The 24,704-nt window shown below is 35.8% G+C and overlaps 1 long non-coding RNA gene across 1 annotated transcript; it reads left to right on the forward strand.

Moving 5' to 3' along the window:
* The first annotated feature begins 9,783 nt into the window (after positions 1-9,783).
* On the forward strand, positions 9,784-10,534 carry LOC128512278 (uncharacterized). Its single transcript, XR_008356278.1, has 3 exons — positions 9,784-9,923; positions 10,016-10,194; positions 10,422-10,534. It is a non-coding gene; the product is annotated as an uncharacterized LOC128512278 (long non-coding RNA).
* Positions 10,535-24,704: the final 14,170 nt, after the last annotated feature.

Raw genomic sequence — 24,704 nt, forward strand, 5'->3', positions numbered from 1 at the left:
ATTTGGCCCAAGTGAAACCGTTTCGGGGCAATTCTACCAAAGACTAACGAAGTGTATGTACATTTTTAACTGATGAAAAGTAATTAAAAAAAATTCCATAAAATTCTCCCTCGATCGATTCTGACATTTAACAAACACAAAAAACATGTTAATATTTATTGATCTAAAACAGTAAAAGAATGTTTACTCTGATTTAATGTTTGAAAGTAAAGAAAAAAAAAGGTGTATGTAACTATCTGGTTCTAACCGTATGCGCTGTGTAGGACTTTTAAGGTGGTGTTTGTTTCCAGACTCCACTTCCCAGGATCCATTGCTGCTCCTGTATCATGTCCACAGGACTCTCCTGCGCCTTGTTTAGTTTGAAAAGTGCATATATTTATGGTTCATGTTTTAGGTCTTTTGTTTTGCACCTGTGATGCTCACTTGTTTTTGATTGTCTATCTTCATAGTTTTTTTTTAAATAATAATAAAATTTTACTTTGTTAAAGAACAGTCTGCCCTTTTCATCCTGCTTCAACTCCATTTCTGACAAGCAATTCTTTTTTTCAGGTTTCTCTGCCCTCATGCAGGTCGGTTTATATCCACATCACCTGACCTTATATTTGATATGGATGAAAAAGGCGAAGTGCTGTGCAGAATAGAGTACTGGGAGGAACGCGCCTTGCGTGGGTTAGGCCGAACAAATCCTGCAGGCCATTGGTACAATATTTACTGTCGTGAAGGTTCTATCAGCCGTCTGCATCTTCCTCACTGTCACATCCGTAAGTTAACTCATGGCTAACTTTTATAAATTCATAGGTAAATATGCTACAAATGAATAAAAGTAAAATCTGCTCTCTAAGGCTATGTGAACCTAAAATATTACAAGAACGTGTGTGAATATCATAGAAAAGTTAATTTAGTTCAGTAATTCAATTCAAAAAGTGAAACTCGTGTAGATTCATTACACACAGACTGATATATTTCAAATCTTTCTTTTAATTTTGATGATTATGGCTTACAGCTAAAATTCAGTGTCTCAGAAAATTAGAATACTACTCAAGATCAATTAAAAAAAAAAAAGATTTTAAACACACAAATGTTGGACTATTGAAAAGTACGAACATATGCAGCACTCAATACTTGGTCGTAGCCCTTTGCATGAATTTCGGCAGCAATGCGGCGTGGCATGAAGATGGTCAGTCTGTGGCACTGCTGAAGTGTTATGGAAGCCCAGGATGCCATGATGGTGACCTTCAGCTCTCCTGTGTTGTCGGCTCTGGCATCTCACATCTTCCTCTTCACAGTATCTCTTAGATTCTCTACACAGCTGTAGCCCATGTCCTGGATACATCCATGATCTTAAAGAACTGATTCCAGCTGCAGTCAACTCCTTGTGAATCTCCTGCTAATTCTTGAATGGCCCACTGGACCAGAAAGAGAGACTATTTAAAGGCTCAGGAAACATTTGCTGGTGTTTGCATTAATTAGCTGATTACAGTGTGACTCCGTGAGTCTCCAATATTGGACGTTTTTACAGTATTCTAATTTTCTGACACACTGAATTTTGGGTTTTCATTAAGTGTAAGCTATAATCATCAAAATTCAAAGAAATAAACACTTGAAATATATCGGTCTGTGTGTACTGAATCTATATAATATGAGTTTTGCTCAGGTCAATTTTTAACATCCAAGTGAAAGATATAACATCAACATGTCAGAAAATAAATGGAAAAAAATGAATCGGAATCACTGATTTGGAAAAGGATCCCCCCTGCTAAACGACTTGTAAACTCAGTCAGGTGAAGTCACCAGTTCTCAATGTGTTAGAGTAGAAGGGGATTATATAGAGAAATAAAGGTGGCTTTTATTCTCATAACCGTGTCCTGCTGATCTACACAATCAAAAGTCCTGATATATGTCTACTTTACCATGTATATGTGTATCATTTTGGATAATTTGTGTTGTTTGACTTTAGCGTTAATTACCTTGAATTAACCTTATCATGCTATGTCAACATGCAGGTGAATAATTTAGATCTGATTGGCTGTGAAATAACACGATTTGAGAGGAGGGTTTTAGGATTTGGTGACATGCTTGCTGTGCTTAACGATGGCGCATATTATAGTGGAGTAGGAGTGAAAGTAAAAAAAAAAAGTTCATAATAAAAAAAAACTCAGTGGGTCAATGAGTAATTATTGTTATAATCTACAATATGTGTTTCTGGGCTAAATATCAAAGGTAATGTTTGTAATTGTTATATAAAATAGCAGGTTTGTTTTTTGTTCTACAGATATAGATGTGGTTGAATTTACTGTTGCCCTTATTACTGGTGGTAAGGTGAAGATCGTTCAGCCACTAAAAGTGACAAACACACATGTCATCATAGACCTTCATGGTTTTTCCCTCTTCGGGCTCGTCATCAATCTGCGATACCAAATTCGTTATATCAAACACCTGGTTCTACGTCTCTGTGAAGAAATTACCGGAAAAGAGGTTTGTGTGTGTGCTTTATGCTTAATTTTTATTATATAATTAATATACAAATGATGAAAAGATTTTGTATTAGTCATCTGCAGTGATTACTATAATTTCTTTTAGTTTCTCTTGAAGACTCCACCTCTACAATGAAAGTGCAACATTCTCATTGAGCCAGGCTCCAAATGTGAACTGACCCCTGGTTAAACACACCTGCCATAATGTCAACTTGTTGACTGAAGAATGATTACTTATGAAATGTACAAGTTTAAGCGGACAAGACTTCTGTATAGATCTCTCGAGCCAGGAGGAAGACCTGTGAAAGCAGACGTCTATAAAAGCCTTTCTTGGTAGATGAATTGGATTCAGCTTTAACTCTGGAATAGTGGACGTTACACACATCGTACGGCACATTTCATTTGACTTCTGTGTTCTATTGAGCCCAATTCTAATTGTATGGTAAAAAAAATGGTTTAGTTGTTAACAGTCTTATCTTGCTTTAATCTAGTTATATTTTGTATTTAGCATCATAAATGCATTAATTATTGTATTTTGCTTTCTAGGGATTTAATGATACACTTTTGACTGGAAGTTTATTCTATATGAGCTGATGTTCATTATTAGTTTAAAATGTATTTTGCTTCATTTGTATTTTTGACAGATTTTTACAGCATGATTTAATCATTTATTGTTATATATACACACACACACACACACACACACACACAGGGTACAGAAAGTATTCAGACCCCCTTAAATTTTTTACTCTTTGTTATATTGCAGCCATTTGCTAAAATCAATAAAGGTCATTTTTTTTCCTCATTAATGTTCACACAGCCTCTCTGTGCTAATTGTTTTATTTGTAATGTTTTATTTTTATAGCTAAACCGTTGCCAAAACACATTAAGCTAATAGTTTAGCAAATGATTGTGACCCATAGGAGCTACAGTCTCCCTAAAACAGTCCAAGTGTGTAAATTCACATAAATATAAAAAAAATAATTTAATTCAATTCAATTTTATTTGTATAGCGCTTTTAGCAATTTTCATTGCCACAAAGCAGCTTTACACAGTCAAAAGAATTATTTAAGTTTGTATAAAATGTGAATTTGTATGAATCAAAATGGTCAGTTTGTCCCTGGTAATTTAAAGTTTAAAACACTGTATTGTCCATACTGCTCCTATTGTTTTGTAATTTAGAAAAAGGATTATTGGACCTGCAGCAGTTAAAAATAAATATAATTCACTGTAAACATCAGAGGAAAGGATGCATTTTAATTGTTAAGATTCTTCTTCTTTGTCTTTCGGCTGTTCCCTTTCAGGGGTCGCCACAGCGAATCATCTGCCTCCATCTAACCCTATCCTCTCCATCCTCTTCTCTCACACCAACTAACTTCATGTCCTCTCTCACTGCATCCATAAATCTCCTCTTTGGTCTCCTCTAGACCTCCTGCCTGGCAGTTCCAACCTCGGCTCCTTACATGACCTAGAAGCTATTGAAGAAATAGTGACTTGATGAAATTAAAATAAAAATGAACAAATATCTTGGGTTACAATGAGGTGTACCTTTTGGGGGGGGGGGGGGGAGGATTGGGGCCTTTTGGTGTCACCGGGTCACATGACCTAGAAGCTATTTTAAAAAAATCGTGATTTAATATAAAAAATGTATCTAATCACTTTACGGAAATTTGTGGACAGTTCCTAAAATACCGCTTCCGTATGTCTGTCTAATGTCTGAATATCAAACAAACTTAACTCACTCTTCAAACAACACCCTCCCTCTGACGGAGTTTCAGTGTTTCCTAAAGAAAAGATAAACTCCTCCCACTGTCCAGAACATTCTGTAGAGCTTAATAAAAAAATAAAAAACTTAAAAATCTGTACAGCGCGTGACATCTTCCACACGCGCAGAAAACTGACTGTGTGTGTGTGTTGGGGGCGGGGCTTTATATGTGATTACAGACTGTTTCCACTTGTGAATGGCGTGGTGGGCGTGGTCTTGTATGTAGATTACCCAGAATGTTTCCCCTGTGAATAGCGTGTGGGCGTGTCCTGCCTCATAAGGCGTGGTCTTGTATGTAGATTACCTAGAGTGCTTCCCCTGTGAATAGCGTGTGGGCGTGTCCCGCCTCAGGATGTTATCAGATAATAAAGTCAAACGAAAAGACCGTATCTCTCCCTGGATTCATACAGATGACATAAACTAATAATATTTATATAAGTTGCTTCATTTAACAGCAAACACTTTAAGATTTCTATAGATATATTTCTCATGTCAGTGTGTGCAGTCTTAGGGGTTTCAGTTCATTTTAGTGAGGCGTTTCAGAATTGGCACCCTGTTTATTTTCTTTATTTCTTTATTTGTCTATAAGAATAATGTTTTGTGGATATTGTTAGTGTACATAAATAAAAGTAGACCCTTTACAGATTCAAATGATGTACTACGTACACTTATGTATACGATAAAAAAAACGAAGCATTTTAAGTTCATTCACGGTTACCAGAAAAAAATGCTTGAGAAACATGTTTAACAATATATTAACACAGTGATTTATTCTTTAATGCGGTTAACGTAAACTGAAAGTACTGTACACTTCCTCCTAATGTACAAAACACTCTTTACATCACCGCTCTGGGAGAAAAACGACCTGATTTTGCGCATGCGCAGTGAAGCCATAGCCTACATTCAAATTTATTTTAATAAAATAAAATACAAAAAACAGAGGAAACAGTATAGCATCTATCTCTTCCACAACAAAGGCAGGTACGGATTAATTGCTTGTTGTCTCTGTTAATTTAAATAACCCTAACTAATTCAGCTCGTCAAATTTACACAATCTAATTTACCTTTGTAGTATTTTTAATAATTTATTCAATTAATACATTTATTCTAATTAAATAATTATTCAAATTATTGTCATCTAATTGAAATCAACGCATACATCGTTCATTTTTATATAATTATAAACATTATATTTAATGGCTTTTTGTTACATCTTTCACATCACAATCACAAATAAGTACTGTATATTTAATATATCATATTTAATTTTGACTATACATACTGTAGTCAAACAGCACTGTAAATGCATCATTAGTATTTTGGCAGTTGTGGATCTAAAACTTTGTAGCTCCACTGAAGCTGGGATGCTACTGTGATACTGATTGCTGTTTTTATTTGTTAATGGGGTTGTACTACCAAGGCTGCATCATTTCTGCACATCATTTTTGTGTCTTTTATAATTTTCACTCAAACATCAGCATATACCATATTTGATAATAATTTTACTCACAAATTTGGCACATACCGGGCGAAAAACTGCAGAAACATCCAGGTTGGTCTGAAAGTTCACAAGCTGCTAAAACACTGTGAAAGTGTTCTAAAGTTTTGACCAGGCGTCTTTTCTTAAAAGTCTTTAAATTACTTAAAAATATATCTAACTTTTAAAACATGCTTACAAAGCTACTGTGCTACTCCCATTGGAATAATTAAAATATGACAGCAATGTGGAAATTTAGGAAATTGTAGGTTGTTTTATAATTTTGATCTCCACTTCAGTGCTCACAAATGAATAAATAAATAAATAAATAAATAAATAAATAAAAACCAGGTGTAGTTTCTAAAGTTGTAATGCTAAGAGTTTTTTCTTGCAGCTGTGGTAGTACTGTATGCATCAAGGCCTTGTCTAGAGTTTAATATCTCACATCATATTTTTCACCATAAAGTTTTATTTAAGCATAATTTCATAACAAGGTATAAGAGACCCATGACAGTAAAAAGTGCTGTTTGATAGCATTATGTATGAGAATATAATTAAACATAGCATAGATCTTTTAGCTAAATAATCCTTTGAACTGTTTGCACATTATTTTAGCATTGTTTTAAATGCAAGGTCACAAAACCTGAACGTAGAACAGTTTGTTTGACCGTGTCGTAATCCAGACTTTGTTCAATAGGCAACGCAGAGCACACATCCTGCGCTTTACCGGTCAACTTACATTGTAACAAGAGAGCCCACATTGCTCTCGGCCACTGTAATGTAGCCGCCACACGCTCAAAAGCTATAAAATAGCTATCCACCTCGGTCTCTCTAAAAGGAGGTACTAAAACAATATGTTTGCTTTCATCAAACTGGGGTGGGGAGGTAGTAACTGGGGCAGAAACGAGAGAAGAAGAACCGGGCGCAGCCGCTGCAGGTCTTTGAGCCTCCATTTCCTCTCGTTTTATTTCCTAGGAGCTAGCGTAAAGGCTATTAAGTCAAAAGTACGGTGGCCCTGAAGTGCAAAACAAATTAACAAATCTGAAACAAAAAAACAAAACCCAAAACAAAATAACAAATTCAAAACCAAATTAACAAACCCGAAAACAAAATAACAAAACCCAAAACTAATTTGCTATTTTGTTTTGTGTTTTGTTGTTTTGTTTTTGGTTTTGTTATTTTGTTTTGGGTTTTGTTGTTTTGTTTTGGGTTTCTTTTTTTGTTTTCGGATTTGTTAATTTGGTTTTGAATTTGTTAATTTGTTTTCCGTTTTGTTAATTTGTATTGCACTTCTCGGCCAAATATAAACCGGAAAAGGTAGGTATAGTTGGCGAATGAAATTCTTATCGCTGATCGGACGAGACATCTGTCCCTCAAGATATACAGGAAGTACTGTAGTCGCGGTAGATTCGTGTGTGTATGAATGTGCAAACATGTACTGTCCTTATTGTGGTTTCAAATATGGTGTTCTGCCAAATTTTTGCAGTTCTTGTGGAAAAAATCTTTCGCTTTTAAAAGAGACACAGCAGAAAACGACTACTCCGGAGTCAACGGATGTTAGAGGTATTAGCATAGGCTAAATGTGGCTAGGTGTACTATTTTTTTTAGTCCTTAGCTCTGTGTTTGTATGTAGCACGATGGTCCTGGATGAACGTTGTCTCATTTTACTGTGTACTGCTATAGTTAATATGACAATAAAAGTTTCCTGATTTGACTAAATATGCATAGCATAGATTTAACGTGTCTTCTACAGTGTGGGCCATACTTTTCCGTACATAAGGAAAATAAATATTTTTATAAAGAAAACTATTTATTCATATAATATGCTCTACATGGTTACCATTGTAATATGTTTCACCCACTGTTTATTTCATGATTTTTGTTAAATTTTGTTTCAACCATGCGACTTCTACCTAGCCATCAGTATGATTTCAATTCGTTGCTATTTTGTCAAACACATATTTTTAGGGTATCTGAAACATAAAATAAACATGTAAAAAATATTGTATTTTTCCTATGTATGGAAAGTTATGGCCCACACTATATTTACAAAAATTGGAAATAGTGTGTGTGTGTATATATATATATATATATGAGAGAGAGAGAGAGAGAGAGAGAAAGTTTGTGAGCAAAGTTGATTATTAGATTCTTACATAGGTAGGGGCGTAGACTCATCTGCGCACACTTTAAATCAGTTTTTGGAATACCGAAAACTAAAATCTATGGAAAGAACAAATTTTTCATTGGGCAAGAAAAGAGGAAGCAAACAAGAGCAGCAAAAAGTACAGGTACAGTATATATATAATAAATATATAAGGATATTCACACAATTGTGAATAGCAAATTTACTAAATTGTTGATACTTTTTTTTTCTTTTACAGATTAATGTTGGTATAATGTGTCTACAGAGTGGTTGCTTAAAACCACAACGAGGAAAAACACTCCCATTACTCATTGATCCACAAGTAAATGCAAATGATATCCTTATGATGGCTGAAAAAATAAAATAAAAGACTTTAACAAAGACATGGAGGAAGGACCCTACGTACTTCTCTACCCAGATGGCTCCAATGTCATTAACATTCCAGGGACAGCAAGGCCCTTTACACTGAAAGACTACAGAACAGAAATTGGAAAGCCATATTCAAGAATAAACTTGTTTATTTGCAGAAAGAAGGACTTTGAAGGTTAGTTTTATAGACTGCTGTTTGTCTACTATATACTTTTTCTCTTAAGTTTTTATGTTAAGTGTAGTAGCATGGTTTGTTCTGTGTCTAGGGGAAGAGGTTTTCAGTTCAGAATCAGAAACAGAAGTTGTCATAAGAACTCGGAATACTGAGGTATCTGACCTGGCAGATACACTGGTAAAATAAGTTTAATGAATTAAATAGATTTTTAATTGTTAAAATATATATACTGTATATTTGTATAAACTAATTATTATGAGTCTTTTTTCAGCCAATAAGACCCAGGCATACAAGCACACCAGAAGAACGTATTAATAAAAAAATGTAAGTTGTTTTTTAATCTTGTCATGTTATGTTCATTATTAAAACAGAACAAATGGGATACTGTATATTAGTGCTTAAATGTGATAAACATCTGATTAAATCTGTTTCTTTTCTATCTTTAGTGATGTGGAACCATCGCCAGGAAGTGTTGTAGAGGTTAGTGTTATCAGTAGTTTGAACTTAGTAGTCTGACTAACATTACCTGTGTATGATTTTTGTGTCCTACCTCGTCATATCTTGTGGTGCCTTTTTAATACACTGTAGATACAGTTTAATATAAAATTACATCTGTTGATAAGGCTTGATTTTGGGTTTAAGATAATGCTCTCAGATTCAGAGGATGACCGTCCAAGTATTTCAGACCACGTTGCAAAAGAAAACCAATGTTACAGGTTTGTTTGTTTTATTATTTTTTTGTTATGTATTTGGGGTGATGAATTCATGCATTTCTTTTTAAATATGTTTCTTTTTTGTTAGAGAATACATGGACGTGTATGCACCTGTGATTACTGAAGAGGAAGATGAGCTTGTAGCCACAGCACAATGTCTTGACCTCCCAGAGCCAATAGAGTAAGCTACAAAAAAATGCTGGTTTGCCAAATACAAAACCTACATTACACTGATTACATAGATTTAACATTCATGGTTTTCATTCTTTAGGGTACAAGGCAGTTTAACAGCTCCTGTTAACACCCTCAAGTTACCACTTTTAGACACATACAGTCTTTTTCAGAAACAGATGGATTTTGGAATCCAAAATTCTCCAGGTTTTGGATGTATTTAAAAAGCCTTGCTTTGTTGCACACTTATTGCATCAGTTTCACATCAAGAGGATCATGGTCATAAGACAAAAAAAAAAAAACTTTTCCTTTTGGTTAGCTTTCTTTGACACTTGATCTCAGCTCCTGACATTATTTCAAATCTGGCTCTTGCCATTGATCGAAAACGTGTCAGCAGATTTAACATCATGAGATCCAATGTGTGGGATGGGGCAGTCAGAGGATTTAAACGTGTCTCATACTCAGAATTTACTGACATGTTTGTTAAGTTCTCTGATGATGCTGGCACATTTGAAGAGGGTCTTGATACAGGTGGACCAAGACGTGAACTTCTTACTTTGCTGATGAGCTGCCTACAGTATCGCCCCATTTTTGATGGACCTCCCAGTAGTCGTTACCTGGTATACAATTCAGTTGGTATGTATTTAACATAAAGTTTATTTATTAAGTCATACAGTATGTGTAACAAACCTATTTAGTGTGTGATTTGGCTTTACTTTCTATGACAGCTGTTAGGGAGGATGAGTATTTCTTGGCAGGAAAAATGATTGCTGTGTCAATAGTTCATGGAGGACCAGGGCCCCATTTTCTTTCACAAGACCTGGTAAACCACATTGTAAACCAAACCACTTTCAGTGCCACTTTGAAAGATGTCACAGATGAGGGTATAGTGAAAGCGCTGCAAGAGGTATGGTAATAAACATAAGTATTTTAGTAACCTTGCTACTAATCACTTGAGTTAAGTGTTAGGATTATCAGTAGCAAATCTAAGACAAAATTGCTTTTAAGGAATTTAATAAATGTTGAATTATTTCACTTCCATTTTCAAGAAAGAAAAAAGGAAGTGAAATAATTCCTTTTCCTTTTTCCTGCTTGAACCTAAACAATGTTAACCAAATCAAATTTTCTTTTTAGATTAAGAATGCAGCCACTTTGGGGTCACTACAAGAACTGATTTAAAAAAAACAGCACCCTGCTTCAGACTGCTGGGTGTTTTCGACGTGTGAACAGTATTGAGGAGAAACATGAGATTGTGGAAGAATATGTCAAGTGGTATGTGATTGACAGAAACCACAGTGTAATTAAAAGGTACACTTCACTACAAAAATACACATATACATTACATTCTTGGTAAATGTTTAATATTTATAACAAATATAAAGTTATAACTGCATTGGTCTTAACAGTATTTCACAATATTACTATTTCACTAAACAATTTACTGTTAAATGCATGAATACAAAATATTTACAAGCCTGTTAATATACAAAAAAAATAATAAAAACTAAACTCTGATTGCTTTAACAGATTTAAAGATGGACTTTCCACCCTAGAGTTTCTAACAGCCCTCCAGAAGCATCCCCATGTTTTGACTCCTTTTCTTTACCACACTGAGAAGAAGCTGACAGCATCTAATTTGGAAGACCTATTTAAACCAGAACTCAGCCCAGCAGGTAGCAACCAGAGGCAAAAAGAATCCAAGACACTTTGCTTTTGGTCAGACTATCTCCTCGACTGTGAAGGTTTGCCATTAGTAGTTTAACAAAAAGATGTTCTGTTTTTTGGTGAACTTGAGAAATCTTTTAACCAATAGATGAAAGTAAGCCGTTTTTCTTTTATAAAAATTCAGATTCATCTTTGCAAATTTCATAATTCATTTTTTGTCGTTTTAGAACACCAGACTGAAGTGTCACTGAAGGATGTGCTGATGTTTGCTACTGGCCTGACTTCACTTCCGCCTGCTGGACTCACACCACTCCCATCCATTGTGTTTCTTGCCAGTTCACCCTTTCCGATGGCAAATACATGCACAAACACCCTCAAGTTACCACTTTTAGACACATACAGTCTTTTTCAGAAACAGATGGATTTTGGAATCCAAAATTCTCCAGGTTTTGGATGTATTTAAAAAGCCTTGCTTTGTTGCACACTTATTGCATTAGTTTCACATCAAGAGGATCATGGTCATAAGACAAAAAAAAAAAACTTTTCCTTTTGGTTAGCTTTCTTTGACACTTGATCTCACTTTTTATTTTTTACAAAATTCTTTGCTTATGATTACAAGAATTGCAAAGAGTTTTATGCAGTCCATGGATGAGGTTAAAGTCATTTTTACTCCACTTGTTTTAACCTGACAGCTACTCTTTCGACAGTGAGAGTTTTTAATAACGCATTAATCCTGTCCATAGGCAGGATGAAACTCTTCATAATTCTTGTAATCGGAAGCAAAGAACTGAGTGCAACAGAAATGACAATATTGATTTTTTTATTGTGTATTCAATTGTATGATTCACTTATATTTTTATGACTACATTACTTATGATGTGAAATTTACTCCATACGTTCTGTGTACTGCATTGTTTCCTTTTTGATTAAGGTTCTCCTTCATTGTGAAGTAAAGTTGTAATGCTTCCTCCCATTTCTCTGGCCAGTGTAATTGATTGTGTTCCATTACAAATTCTAGATATTCATGAATGTTTTCATCACCACATAACTGATTTGTCAACCTTGATTCAGGAAAAGCACCTAACACGACTTCATCCACAGCAAAGCCACAGTCTCTTGATCCTGACCTGTAAGAAGGTGCATTTAGCAGACATTTATATTGTACACAATTGACTTTTGTAGGTGTAGTGTATTTTAAACAAGCTTATTAATAATATTAAATTAAGATATTTGCTGACCTTTGTGGTAGATAATACAGTTCATTTGGTATCCCCCCAGGGCACATTGCAAGTCTAGAGGGCTTAATCCTGTGCTTATTCCAAAATGATACACATTCATCCAAGTCTGCCTGCAGAATATTTTGGAAGCAAAACTGAAGCAGGCACTGGTGTTTGTTGCTGCCGTTGAAATGTCCTTCATTTCTGAGATCTCCAAAGAGGTCTATCCAGAACTGAGCCCTATAGCACAAAAGATAAAAAAAAAAAAAATTATAATACAATAATTTGCTTTTAATGAATTTTGTGTGAGACAATATATTTAATTTAAATAAATGTTACAATGGACGGTATAGGCCAAAATATACAGTACAATATAAACTCGCGGTCTCCTTTTGCAGGAGTCTGCAGCGACCTTTGCTCTGTAATATGTTTGAGAATCTACAGTATGTGAACGATATTAACACTGTCTACAGCAAGGCCCTGCACACACACTTCGAACACTTACATTGCGCATACTGTGGTACATCAACACGCAAATATTGTGTATGTTGGTTTCTTTCAGGAGAAATAAACTCACAGATGACAAGGTAATATTGTTCATCTTTTCATTTCAGTACTGCATATTTTGTGCCATACTGTACTAGTTATAATAATAAAATTAATGCGTCAAACAAATGATCACTTTACTGACTTCCTCAAGAATATGAAATTAACACATACCTTAATTTTCTAAAGCTGGACCACCAAGATTCGATGCGCTGATTGCTCACTGATGTACCATACATGTGGCTTCTTGAGCCTGCATAGTAGTCTGTATGGTGATGACGGAGAGTGCACTGTATTGCTGCCAGTGTACCGTTTTCTGTTCCACAGTCGGTTCGTAGTCTCATAGGGACAGATCCAAGGCGTTGTACAGTGGTAAGAAAGTTGTGTGCAATAACAGCTGGATCATTGTTACTTTGTCCACAAATAAGCCACAGGACACGTCGCGAAAAGCCGTCAATGCATCCCAATATAGCGAAACCAAATGGCTTCAGTTTATCATACCCATCCACATGCCACAGATAGTTTGGTCCCATGGAGTGATAAGAACGTCGTACAAATCTACGACGTGTTCTCTGCTCTGTCCCGCGTGGGTTAAGTTCTTGCAGCAACCGCATAACATCATTAGGTTTAACACGCAACTTGTGTTTTTGCTGAAGCGCTAACCACATTGTCCGTTAACCGAACATCTGTCCTGGTCCACGCAACTCTGCTCTTATGGCATTCCTGACATCGTTTAAACTGGAATAATTTTGTCTTCGAAACATACCTGCATTCTTCAGTTGTGTTTTTAGAGTTCGCAAACTAATCTTTATACCGTGATATTCCATCAGCATATCCAAAATCACGGCATACGAGTGTCCGTCCTCAAAGTAACTTTGAATAAATTCCATTTCCTTGCTTTCGACTGGAAAAGTTTTGCAGACCGAAAAAATGGTTTAAAATGAAGCAGAACACGCAAGAAACAAAGATAGAGAAACAAGTTCCTACTTCCTGTATATCTTGAGTGACAGATGTCTCGTCCAATCAGCGATAAGAGTTTCATTCGCCAACTATACCTACCTTTTCCGGTTTATATCTGGCCGAGAAGTGCAATACAAATTAACAAAACGGAAAACAAATTAACAAATTCAAAACCAAATTAACAAATCCGAAAACAATATGACAAAAACAAAAACAAAACAACAAAATCGAAAACAAAACAACAAAACCCCAAACAAAATAGCAATTAGTTTTGGGTTTTGTCATTTTGTTTTCGGGTTTGTTAATTTGGTTTTGAATTTGTTATTTTGTTTTGGGTTTTGTTGTTTTGTTTTTGGATTTGTTAATTTGTTTTGCACTTCAGGGCCACCGTACAAAAGCCATTGTTCTATAATTACTATCCAACCTACGAAGGCAGCAAAACAAACCAAAGGCCGAGAATCCCAGATGAGCCCCCACTTGAGAACATATGCTCGTGACTTCGGGAAAGTAACACTAAGTTAACGGCCAAAGTTATAGACCTAGAAGGCCGGAGCAGGAGACAGAACCTGCGTGTCCTGGGTCTTCCAGAGAGTCAACTCCCTACTGAGTTTGTCTCGAAATTTCTGTGCGAGGTGTTTGGGAGTGAACCGCTGCCATCCCCGCCTGAGACTGATAGAGCCCACCGCATACCAACATCCAAACCCGCTTCAGGAAAGAGACCTCGGCCCATCATTCTCCGTGTACACCGGTACCAGGTTAAAGACCTTCTGATTCGGGAGGCTCGGCGGAGAGGGAAGCTGAAATACCGCGGTCAGCAGATACGTGTCATGGAAGACTACGCTCCCGAAATTTTAAGCCAGTGAGCCGAGTATAGAGAAGTTATGACCGAGTTATACCAGCGTGGACTCCGGCCTTCTCTCCTGGATCCAGCACAGCTCTGGATAACTCTCTCTACTGGACAGAAGAGGTGGCTACGCTCGGTAGAAGAGGCGCAGAAACACATAGACAGCTTGCCGAAAACAACGTATGTGCCCTGTATTATTATTATTTAATACGCAATAATACAGAACTCAGGAAAGTACCATTTTTAACTGAAAATCTGGCCATGCTTACGTTTTTCCTAGTAAGAGTATTGTGTTAAACATGAGTAGTTGTTATTATAATTATTTTTCACACCTTAAACAACTTAACACTGCAATCGCATTTTTACAAGAAACTCACATTCAGGGAAGTTATTTAATTCTAATGTAGTGTTGGTTAATTTATATGCCCCTAATTAAGATGATGTTTCCTTCTTTGAACATTTTTTCTGTTCTACCAGATCTGAGCTCATACTGTCACTTAATCCGTCACTTGACAGTTCATCTCCCAATCCTATACCTTTGAGTAAATCCGCCACGCTACTTCAGTCCTATCTCTGCAGCTTTGGTATTTCTGACATATGGCGCTTCCTAATTAAAAAAAAAGAGACAATACTCCTTTTTCTCACATGTTCATCATACTTTCTCCAGAATTGATTATTTCTTTATAGATAATCAACTGATCCCAATGGTTAATTCCTGTGCTTATCAGAGCATTGTGATATCAGATCATGCTCCAGTTGTTATGTCTATAAAGAATCAGAATCAGAAAGAGTTTTATTGCCAAGTATGCTTGCACGTACAAGGAATTGGTTTAAGTGACAGAGCTTTCAAAACAAAAAACAAATGACAAAAGACAAAACAGCACGACACAAAAAAAAAAAAGGTTGACATCAAATGGTGTAGGGTGTGAGATACCTTTAAATAAGTTGCATAAAGCTTCCCGATCTCCCTCAAATTAATAAACATTAGCGCTTTAATTCATCATTACTGATAGAGGACGATTTTGTTACATTTATGGAAGACCAGATAGTTTTTTTCTTAAACACAAATGAAACACCTGAAGTGTCACAATTAATTGTTTGGGATGCTCTGAAAGCCTACCTCAGGGGACAGATAATTTCATACACTGCAAATATGAAAAGGAAGGCATATAAAAAGCGAAAAGACTTGACCAACCAAATTAAAGAATTCTTTAATAGCGCCTATGCTCTATTTAAAAACGTTTTTATAAAAAAACGTGTAGAATTGCAAACTAAGTTTAAACGCATGTAATTGAACGTCAATTATTAAAGAGTAGGAGCCAATTTTACATTCATGGTGACAAATTAGGGATACTTTTAGCTAATCAGTTAAAAGGATTTAGAGCACAACAACACATTACAAAAATTCAGATGGAAGATGGTACCATTATTATTCTATGGTGGTAGATGGAAGATGGTACCATTCTAATATTAATGATGCATTCAGAAATTTTTATTCTTAATTATATACTTCTGAGTTCCCAAAGGACCGTAATTCAGTTGAGAATTTCTTGAATCAACTAGATATCCCAACACTGTCCCCTGATTCTAGATAAAGATTAGAAGACCCCATATCACAAGAGGAAATAATTTCAGCTATCTCATCATTGCAATCTGGTAAGTCCCCGGGTCCTGATGGGTTCCCTGCAGAGTTTTTTAAATCATTCTCCTCATACCTCGCACCACAACTAATTAATGATCCATTTCTTTGCGTGTGATTGTTTAGTTTCGAGTGTCCAATGTTTATTGTCAATAAAGAAAAGCATGAATTAAAATAGGTACTTTCCTATTATTTTTCACTAATTCCCTCCCGTTCATTGCGCCTCACCTGTCATGTCTGTATTCCCCACTAGTGGGGCGCCACACACTTTGAGAACCACTGACTTAAGGCAACAAGTTTGCACAATTTGATTAAGTAAACCTAACAAATTACTTTTTACAGTGTTGTACACCCCTTGGTAAAAAAAGAACCATTGAACATGTTGATGCAAAAGGAAGTCTTCGACAACCATTGTCTTGTGTATAAAAGTCAATCTCTGCTTTCTTGTGAAAACCCAGGGGGGGGGGGGAATCAGCACCAGACAGGAATATTAAAAGATCCTCAAAAGTCAAAGGAGATGCTCTTTCTGTTGTTATGTACATAGAACAACAAGAAAATATGCTTTAAATATAATGCTCATTAAACATAATGCTTTAAGCTAATATATAATAAAAATGCTTGATTAAATAAATAGGTTTTTAGCCTGGACTTTAACACTGAGACTGTGTCTGAGTCCCGAACACTATTTGGAAGACTATTCCAAGCAGCCTGCATCCTTCGATCGAAGTAGGCGAGGCGGATCGTAAGACACTAGCAGTTCGCTCAGGTACTGCGGCGCGAGACCATTTAATGCTTTATATGTCAAGAGTAGTATTTTAAAATCAATGCGAAATTTCACAGGGAGACAATGCAGTGAAGATAAGATAGGGGTGATGTGCTCATATCTTCTGGTTCGAGTGAGGACTCTCGCTGCTTCATTCTGGACTAGCTGAAGCTTGTTTATGCACCTAGTTGAACAACCAGACAGTAGGGCATTACAATAGTCCTTTAGTACTTTTTAGTACTTTTTTTGGTTTAATTTTGTGTTATAGATTAACTTACATGTGCCTTTTAAAATGGAGTTTAAAATATTGCCCAGCACTTCTGACCAGGAACTCTAATAAAATCTCGATATTAAGTAGTAAATCAGGTTGTATTTATTTCACTAGCTGACTTTAACAGAGCAAGTACATTGCATACAGTATATATATTTACACTAACAAGTTACACTAACTTAAAAACTTGTTGCATTTAATTTATTAGTACTAAGTAAATACAACATTTAATTTCTTAGAATGTAAAACAACATATACTGTACATTAAACAATTAAGTACTTAAATAATGCTTAAGCGTTACTTAGTAATTACTTATTGAGTAGTACTCCTTAATTGCTGAAGTATTACTTAAGTATTAAGTAATTATTTCAAAATGTAATCATTTGTTTCTAAATTTATTACAATGCATATTTAAACTCTGTAGAGAACAGAACAACAACACTAGACTTGGCATGATTCTGACTCCAGATCGTCCACTAGGAAAGGCTCTTTCTCCTTGATTATCTTATAAAACTCCGCTTTCACGATTATTCCTCTTGAGTTGAGACTTCTGTAAAGTTCCCTCATTTGCTGCTGAGTTGTTGTCTTTTTGTGAATGTTACTATACATCCCATCATTAATCATTTTCTTTGCCATTAAACGGTCTGCAATGTCCATTACAGAGGGAAGTCTCTCTGAATGAGCTTATCCCAATGTTTATCGATAAATTCAGCTCCGAAAATGCAGATGATAATCAAATGACTACAAACATTCATTTTAAATTGTACAAAGCAACATTTTTCTGCTGCAACAGGATTACATTTGTATTGAAATATTTTATTTAACAGAAATAAAAATATATTTTTATATTTGAATGGGTTTCATGTTAAGCATTTCATATAAATATTAAACAGACAAAGTATAATTTAAACTATCTCTGTTAAATAGAATAATAATAAAATTAAAATACAGCCCTACCTGTAGAATCCAGTGTGTGTGAGGTTCTCGCCGTATCTGATGTGACAAAATAGAAAGGAAGACAGGATAGTTTGACACTATTTCAATATAGACCCAGATCTACAGTTCACCTGTAGGGATGTTTCACTCTGTGTTAAGGGTGCAATGGCCCACAACACCCAGGGTTTGGATCATATTGCAATTTTTGCAAAAGCATTCAAAATGTCCCAAAGAAAGAACATTACATATTCAGCACTCAATTGTTAATGTGCAATATCAGATTTAAAAAAAATGATAACAAAAATAAAAAATTGATTAACCTGGCACAGCATGACCAATGTGCCGCAAAACCAGCCAATCACTGGTTTAAATCAAGACTCACTGGATGCTTTTTATGATAATGGACTGGATGACATGTTCTGGGCTAATTTTAGGGAGACAAAGTGTGAGTATAAATAATTCAGCTACAGAAGGAGTTCTAGTACAGATGACATTTTTTTGACTGTTGTTTTTATCAAAGTTGGTGGGTTTAGGGATAAGAAGTAAGTCCATCACAAAGCACTATGTACAGTAATTTTGTCCATGTGATCTGACAACCCTGATAAGCACAAAATGAGCCCGAGGAAGTATAACAGTAATTAGTAAAACTGTATGCTGTACCATAAACCATTTCTTACAGTCATACCTGCAAGAACTGTAACCCATTAGCATACAAGCTCCCACCACAATATGTGGAATTGTAGAAGCTTTAAAGCATCCAGCTGCTACGCCAAAGAACCCTTTACTTCTTCCCCACAATTTATAAATAAATAGCACTTTTTCCCTCCTACACTGGTGTTCTGTGTATGTGTCCTGCCTGCCTCACTGTGTTATTCTATGAGGGTTTTTTTACTCAAAACACTCAATTCAACCATTTTTGTGATCAATGATATTCACTCACTGAATAAATGAATTCAGTTAAATTCATTCAGAGTTAAAGACGTAACTCTGCCACCAGCCCCTGATAAATGTGCCTACCTGTTAGAAAGACGACACGAGGCATCCACACCACTTTGTCCTTTTCGTCCAAAAGGCTTAAGCTTACTTCTTTAACATCTTCTCTCAAGATCACCTCAAATGTTGGGTGAAAGTTGGGGCCAATGTCATAATTAAAAGTCTCATACTATGGAAAGAGGTGATGGAGAGATTATTTGAGATGTCAACCATGTTTCAAAAGTGACAAAGGTGATAATAATCCTTTTGTATAGCAACATGAGCAGCTTTAATTCACCTCTGGTTGGGATACATAATTACAGTTAGTAGTTTACAACATGGCTTATATATTTCGCCTGGGGTCAGGAAACAATTCGAGCTTGTCCTGATGTAAGTGTTTCGCTCCTGTCTTTTCTGCACCTTCAAGGCAAAAGTGTAAACATTTATAAATTGATTTAAATAATGAAGTCAATTAACAGTAAATTTGTGTATTAGGAATAAAGAAGACTTACGTATATTGTTACACATAATAAATAATACATTCAAGCAGATTACCTTTTTAACTTCGACATTCCCTGGCAACAGATGGATGTTAAGTTTATTGAGTCTTTGTTGATAAAAGAGAAGAAGTTGGGCTCTGACTGATCTCCGAAATAGCAGTTCTCTTAGAAGGCCAAAAAGGAAGAAATGCTGAATATCAATGACCACGTGCGTGCTGGTGACTTTTAGGGGCTGAATGATCTGAATATCATCCCCCGTCATGTGTGCCACAGTCAATTTGACACTATCTATATCTGTAAGATAATACATAGACTGTCTAGTTTCTATATATAATTACTTTTTCTCTAAAAAGACAAATCACAAACATATAATATAAATCGATGAAGTCACTATTTACTAGATACTGTTGTATTTCACTTTTGAATCAAAAGTTTTATTACCACAGTAATGAAACATAATTTGATTTTCTTTTAATACTTTGAGATATATTTGGCTGTTCTTGGGGATCTTTCACCTCTGTTGTGTAAAAATAAATTTTTACGTGCAATATATTTGTTTTTGCAACCAGTCGCAATTCTTTTAGCCCTTAACAGAGTCCTACATAAAGTTATTTTGAAAATACTAGAAGGCAGCTTTCACTTTTTTGTTAAGTTGTGCTTAATAGTAATAATACACATTAAACTGCACCTCTAAATTGAACTCTAAATGGAAAAAAAGTCAACTTACTGGTCTCACAATGTGGAAGGTGCAGGCGACGGATCGATCCTTCAAGGCATTTAATGCTGTATAGATGTCCTGCAGGCATCTTTGGTCCTAATGCACCTAAGTAACAGCAGTCCCACGACACTATTCTGAGCTGCACTTTGACCTCCTCATCCATTTCAAACACAAGGCCGGAGGATTTGCATACAAACTGACCAGCAAGAAGCTGGAGAATCCTGAAGAACCGGAAACGCAGGTGGGAAATGTACTATAATACTTAAGCAGTCAAATTTTGTTTGAACTCATACATGGAAGGTTAAGTTGAAAAAGTAATTAATTAGGTTTTAAAGTGATAGCTAAGCTAATATGTTATTTAAGTGCATTTATGACACCAAAAATCCATAACTGTGTGATTATTAAAATTTTCGGTCTCTTCAGATTTTTATATAAAATATTTCTGATATTATATTTGTGCCCTGAACAAGTGAAAACAAACAGAAATAAAAACTTGTTTTGGAAAAGTCAATGTATTCATGTGTGTGCAATGTGTGTATTTATGCACCTGTAGTCGTCTCTGTCTGCATCCTCAGAACAGTTTTCATGCAAATCAAGATACAATAGTTCAGGGTCTTTGGAGCCCTGTGAACATAATAGGCGACTACACTTGAATATTTTCATTTGCTGAGAATACTTAACTGTTGAGAAAAACATTTTTTAAAAGTAGTACAAACAATTTTGTACTATTTTTTTCAATAAGAAATTTTTTTTTTTCTTTTTCTGTGTATTTATTAAGAAGCAATCAATCAATCAATCAGTCAATCACTCTTGGAGATCAATGCATGCAAAGTGACTAAGGATAAGAAGTAAGTCCATCACAAAACACTATGCACTATGCACTAATCCACCTACATGTTTTACAGGGGTGGGAGAAGCCTGTTTTAGCAATTCCAAAACAGACTTAGTCTCGTTCTCAGGATTCCACATCACTCCCAGATCCTGGACTGAAACATATTTATACAAAAATATTAATTGATTTTCAGAAAGAGTTCTTTCCAGTTTGCACTGTGTGTTATATACTATGCAGTTTTACTACCCAGCCTATAATAATTCCAGCAGAACCTGATCACAGTCCTCATGAGCAAGCTTCTCTAGTGATTTTTGTTGTTGTTAATTGCTTTTTATTGATTATTCAGTTGTGAACAGACCACACGAAACAATAGCAGTGCTTCAGGAGTGGGAAGAGGGATGAAAAATAAATAAATGAATGAATGAATAAATAAACAAATAAAAAATATATAAATAAAAAAAAATGTTAAACTTCTCTAGTGAATCACAATATCACTCATGATCCATGAAACCTTTTTAGATTGTTAAAGGTCATTTTGTTGCCTGCCTGCGAAGCATAGATCACACACAAGGAACACTAACTGTTGTCGTCGTCACGGTTTCATCTTCTGCTGTTATCATGCTTACCGTCTATTTGCAACTCCTCCAAAACCGTTTATGGGTATTTAATGCACATAGATGTGTAACAGATATTTCATTGTCTATTTTTTCCTAAAACTGCCCAATATACTGTAACAGTCAGGAGTTAAATTCAGTAAGTAATGTGTCCACAAGGTAAAAACAAATAAATACTTAATTTTTGGCGCTTCATTTTTGTTGGGATATAGACTGGAGCTGAATGTGTATATGGGGGGAGGAGTTCTCCTATGATGCAACTCCGATTTCCTATGATGCTGATTCTTCTCAGTAACGAAGTTACATGTCTCAGTTGGAAGGTTACATGTCATCCTTGAAAGACTAATTTGGAAATGTTGTTCAAAGTAATAAAGTAGAAATGGAGGGAAATTCACTTTGATATACGATTTGGATTATAAGCACACTTTAACAAATTATGCTTGCAAACCAAGGTTCCACTGTACTGTGCACAAGTCGTAGGCACCATATTATCCTTTTCATTTATCTTTTTAAAGGTGCACCTGTTAAAACTTCTCAATTCTGACATTTTATTGCCCAATGCAGATGATCTGGTTTACAATCCAACAAGAATCATTATTGATAGAAAGACGAGAAGATTGTTCTGCAATTCTCTCTTAATCATGTTTGTTAGCCTAAGAATGTTCTTGTGAATATAGAAAGTGCTAAATCATTAAACTTGATGCAAATATTCTGGTATCAGATAATCACCTGAATTTTCCCTTTTTGGATAATATTATGTCACTCCCCTCACACAGTCTTTAATGCCCCAGCAGGTGTGTAACTTTGATGCAATCTGTAAATGCATTTGTATGTTGAGTTATTTTATTAGATTGTTGAACTGTTCAGCACTATTATGACTGTCCCAATTATTATCCCTTCTTTTGGGTGTGATTGATGCCTCATGCAGCTGTGAATGTGTATTAATTCAACCTCTTTACACGAATATTATTTCTCTTCACTTGTAGAGACAAAGGTAGTGGATTGTCGCTCTAGTGTGCTCCAGCTGCAGAACACCTGCCTACCCATGTAGCAATTTGAAAATAAAAGCAGTTTTTAGCTGACTTATCGAAAAGAGACTTGTGCTCAGTGATTTTGCTTGCAAATTCCATAGACAATTGTTTTAAATATGAAAGAGCAAGAAATTGGAAGTGTGTTACAAGAGCATGTCAAGAAGAATGATTGCGTGAGTCTCAGACTCAATGCCTGGGAGTTGGCAGCTTTGATTCTTACCTTCCCCATGACCTGACTTTCACTTCCTGGTGTTTTCACGATATACATTCATTAATATCACAGCACTTTGTGAAGTCTCATTTTCTTGCGAGTCATTACTATTACTGACTGCCTCGCCATTTTTTGTTTATTATTGTCTTTTTAAAATCGTGTAATTTGCTAAACTTTCTGCCAACTTTTTGCCCTTTGGAGATTAGTTATTCTTTTAGTTACTTAACTAATAAATTTTAACAAACTTTAGTATGCTACTGTATGGTATGTCTCTTATACAGAAGAGCTGTTACGGGGACACAGACCCAGACAAAGATCGTATTGAACAGAACCCAAACGGGTGGTTTATTAACAGACAGTGAACTACTAAAATCACTTTAGGATATAAAAAATAAGAAAGTCTTAACTGTGGGGATAAAGGAGGTGGTGGAGATGAGGATCCGATCACAGGCGGTGAGGAAGACACAATGGCGGCGTGGGGTCGGGAAACACGGAGAGGAATCAGGACGCTGAGACGAAGGTGAGGAGGTGAAATTTTAAATCTGAATAACGGATTGTGTAATGAACCTTCTCCAGGAACAAACAGGACATAATAGTGTTTCCCTGAGCCACTGGGCGTGAGTGAGTGACGTAGCATCCTTCTACTTGAACAAAAGAGAACGCCTGGCCAGGAGTATCGCAAAAGATAATAAACGCTGTTTAGCTGGAGTTAGACGCCCATCTTCCACCCCAGTGATACCAAAAAAAAAAAAAACAATCAGAGGGTCTGGTTCAAGGTTGCATTTCAATACGTAGGACAAGGTTTTAAAAACATCCCTCCAGAATTTTTCCAAATTCGGGCATGTCCAGTACATATGAATAAGAGACGCCTCTCCGCTTTTACATTTATTACAACAAGGATCAATGTCTGGGTAAAAACGAGAATGTTTAAGTTTGGATGAGCCCTGTGTAAACCTTAAACTGTAATAAAGAGTGGCGAGCACATAGGGAAGTTGAGTTGACAGGTTTCACAGTTGAATTCCAAGTACCATCTGACAGTGACAAATTTAAATCTTTCTCCCAAGCAGTTTTAATTTTACACAAAGGGGTGTAACTCGAACCCATCAACCCACCATAAAAAGTGGATATTAGGCTTATACGCAGCGGGGACAAACAGAGGAGATTATCTATAATATTTGCAGCAGGAGCTTCAGGGAAATTTGGTATTAAAGAGCTAATGAAGTGTCTTATTTGCAGATATCTAAAAAAATTGAGGATTGGGTGGGTTAAACCTTTCAGAAAGCTGTTCAAACGATGCAAACCTATGGTTAACAAGCAGATCTTTGCAAAGCTTGATGCCCTTATTGTACTATTTCTGAAACACTGAATCATGTAAAGAAGGTTGGAAGAGATGGTTAGAGACGATAGGACTGGACAGAGAGAAGCCCAGAAGACCACTGTGCTCTCTGAACTGAGCCCATACTCTTAAGGTATGCCTAACAACTGAGTTATTGATTAATTTTATTAAGGGGATGGGGAGTGCAGATCCAAGGAGTGCAGAGACAGAGAGATTTTTGACTGACCTTATCTCCATTTCCACCCAGGCAGGCCGATTAGGTTGATTATGAAAATATGCCCAAAAGATGACACATCGAATGTTTGCTGCCCAGTAGTGAAAACGAAAATTAGGTAGAGCCACCGTCTCTTTTAGATCTTTG

This window comes from Clarias gariepinus, chromosome 24 (assembly GCF_024256425.1).
Source record: "Clarias gariepinus isolate MV-2021 ecotype Netherlands chromosome 24, CGAR_prim_01v2, whole genome shotgun sequence".
NCBI lineage: Eukaryota > Metazoa > Chordata > Actinopteri > Siluriformes > Clariidae > Clarias > Clarias gariepinus.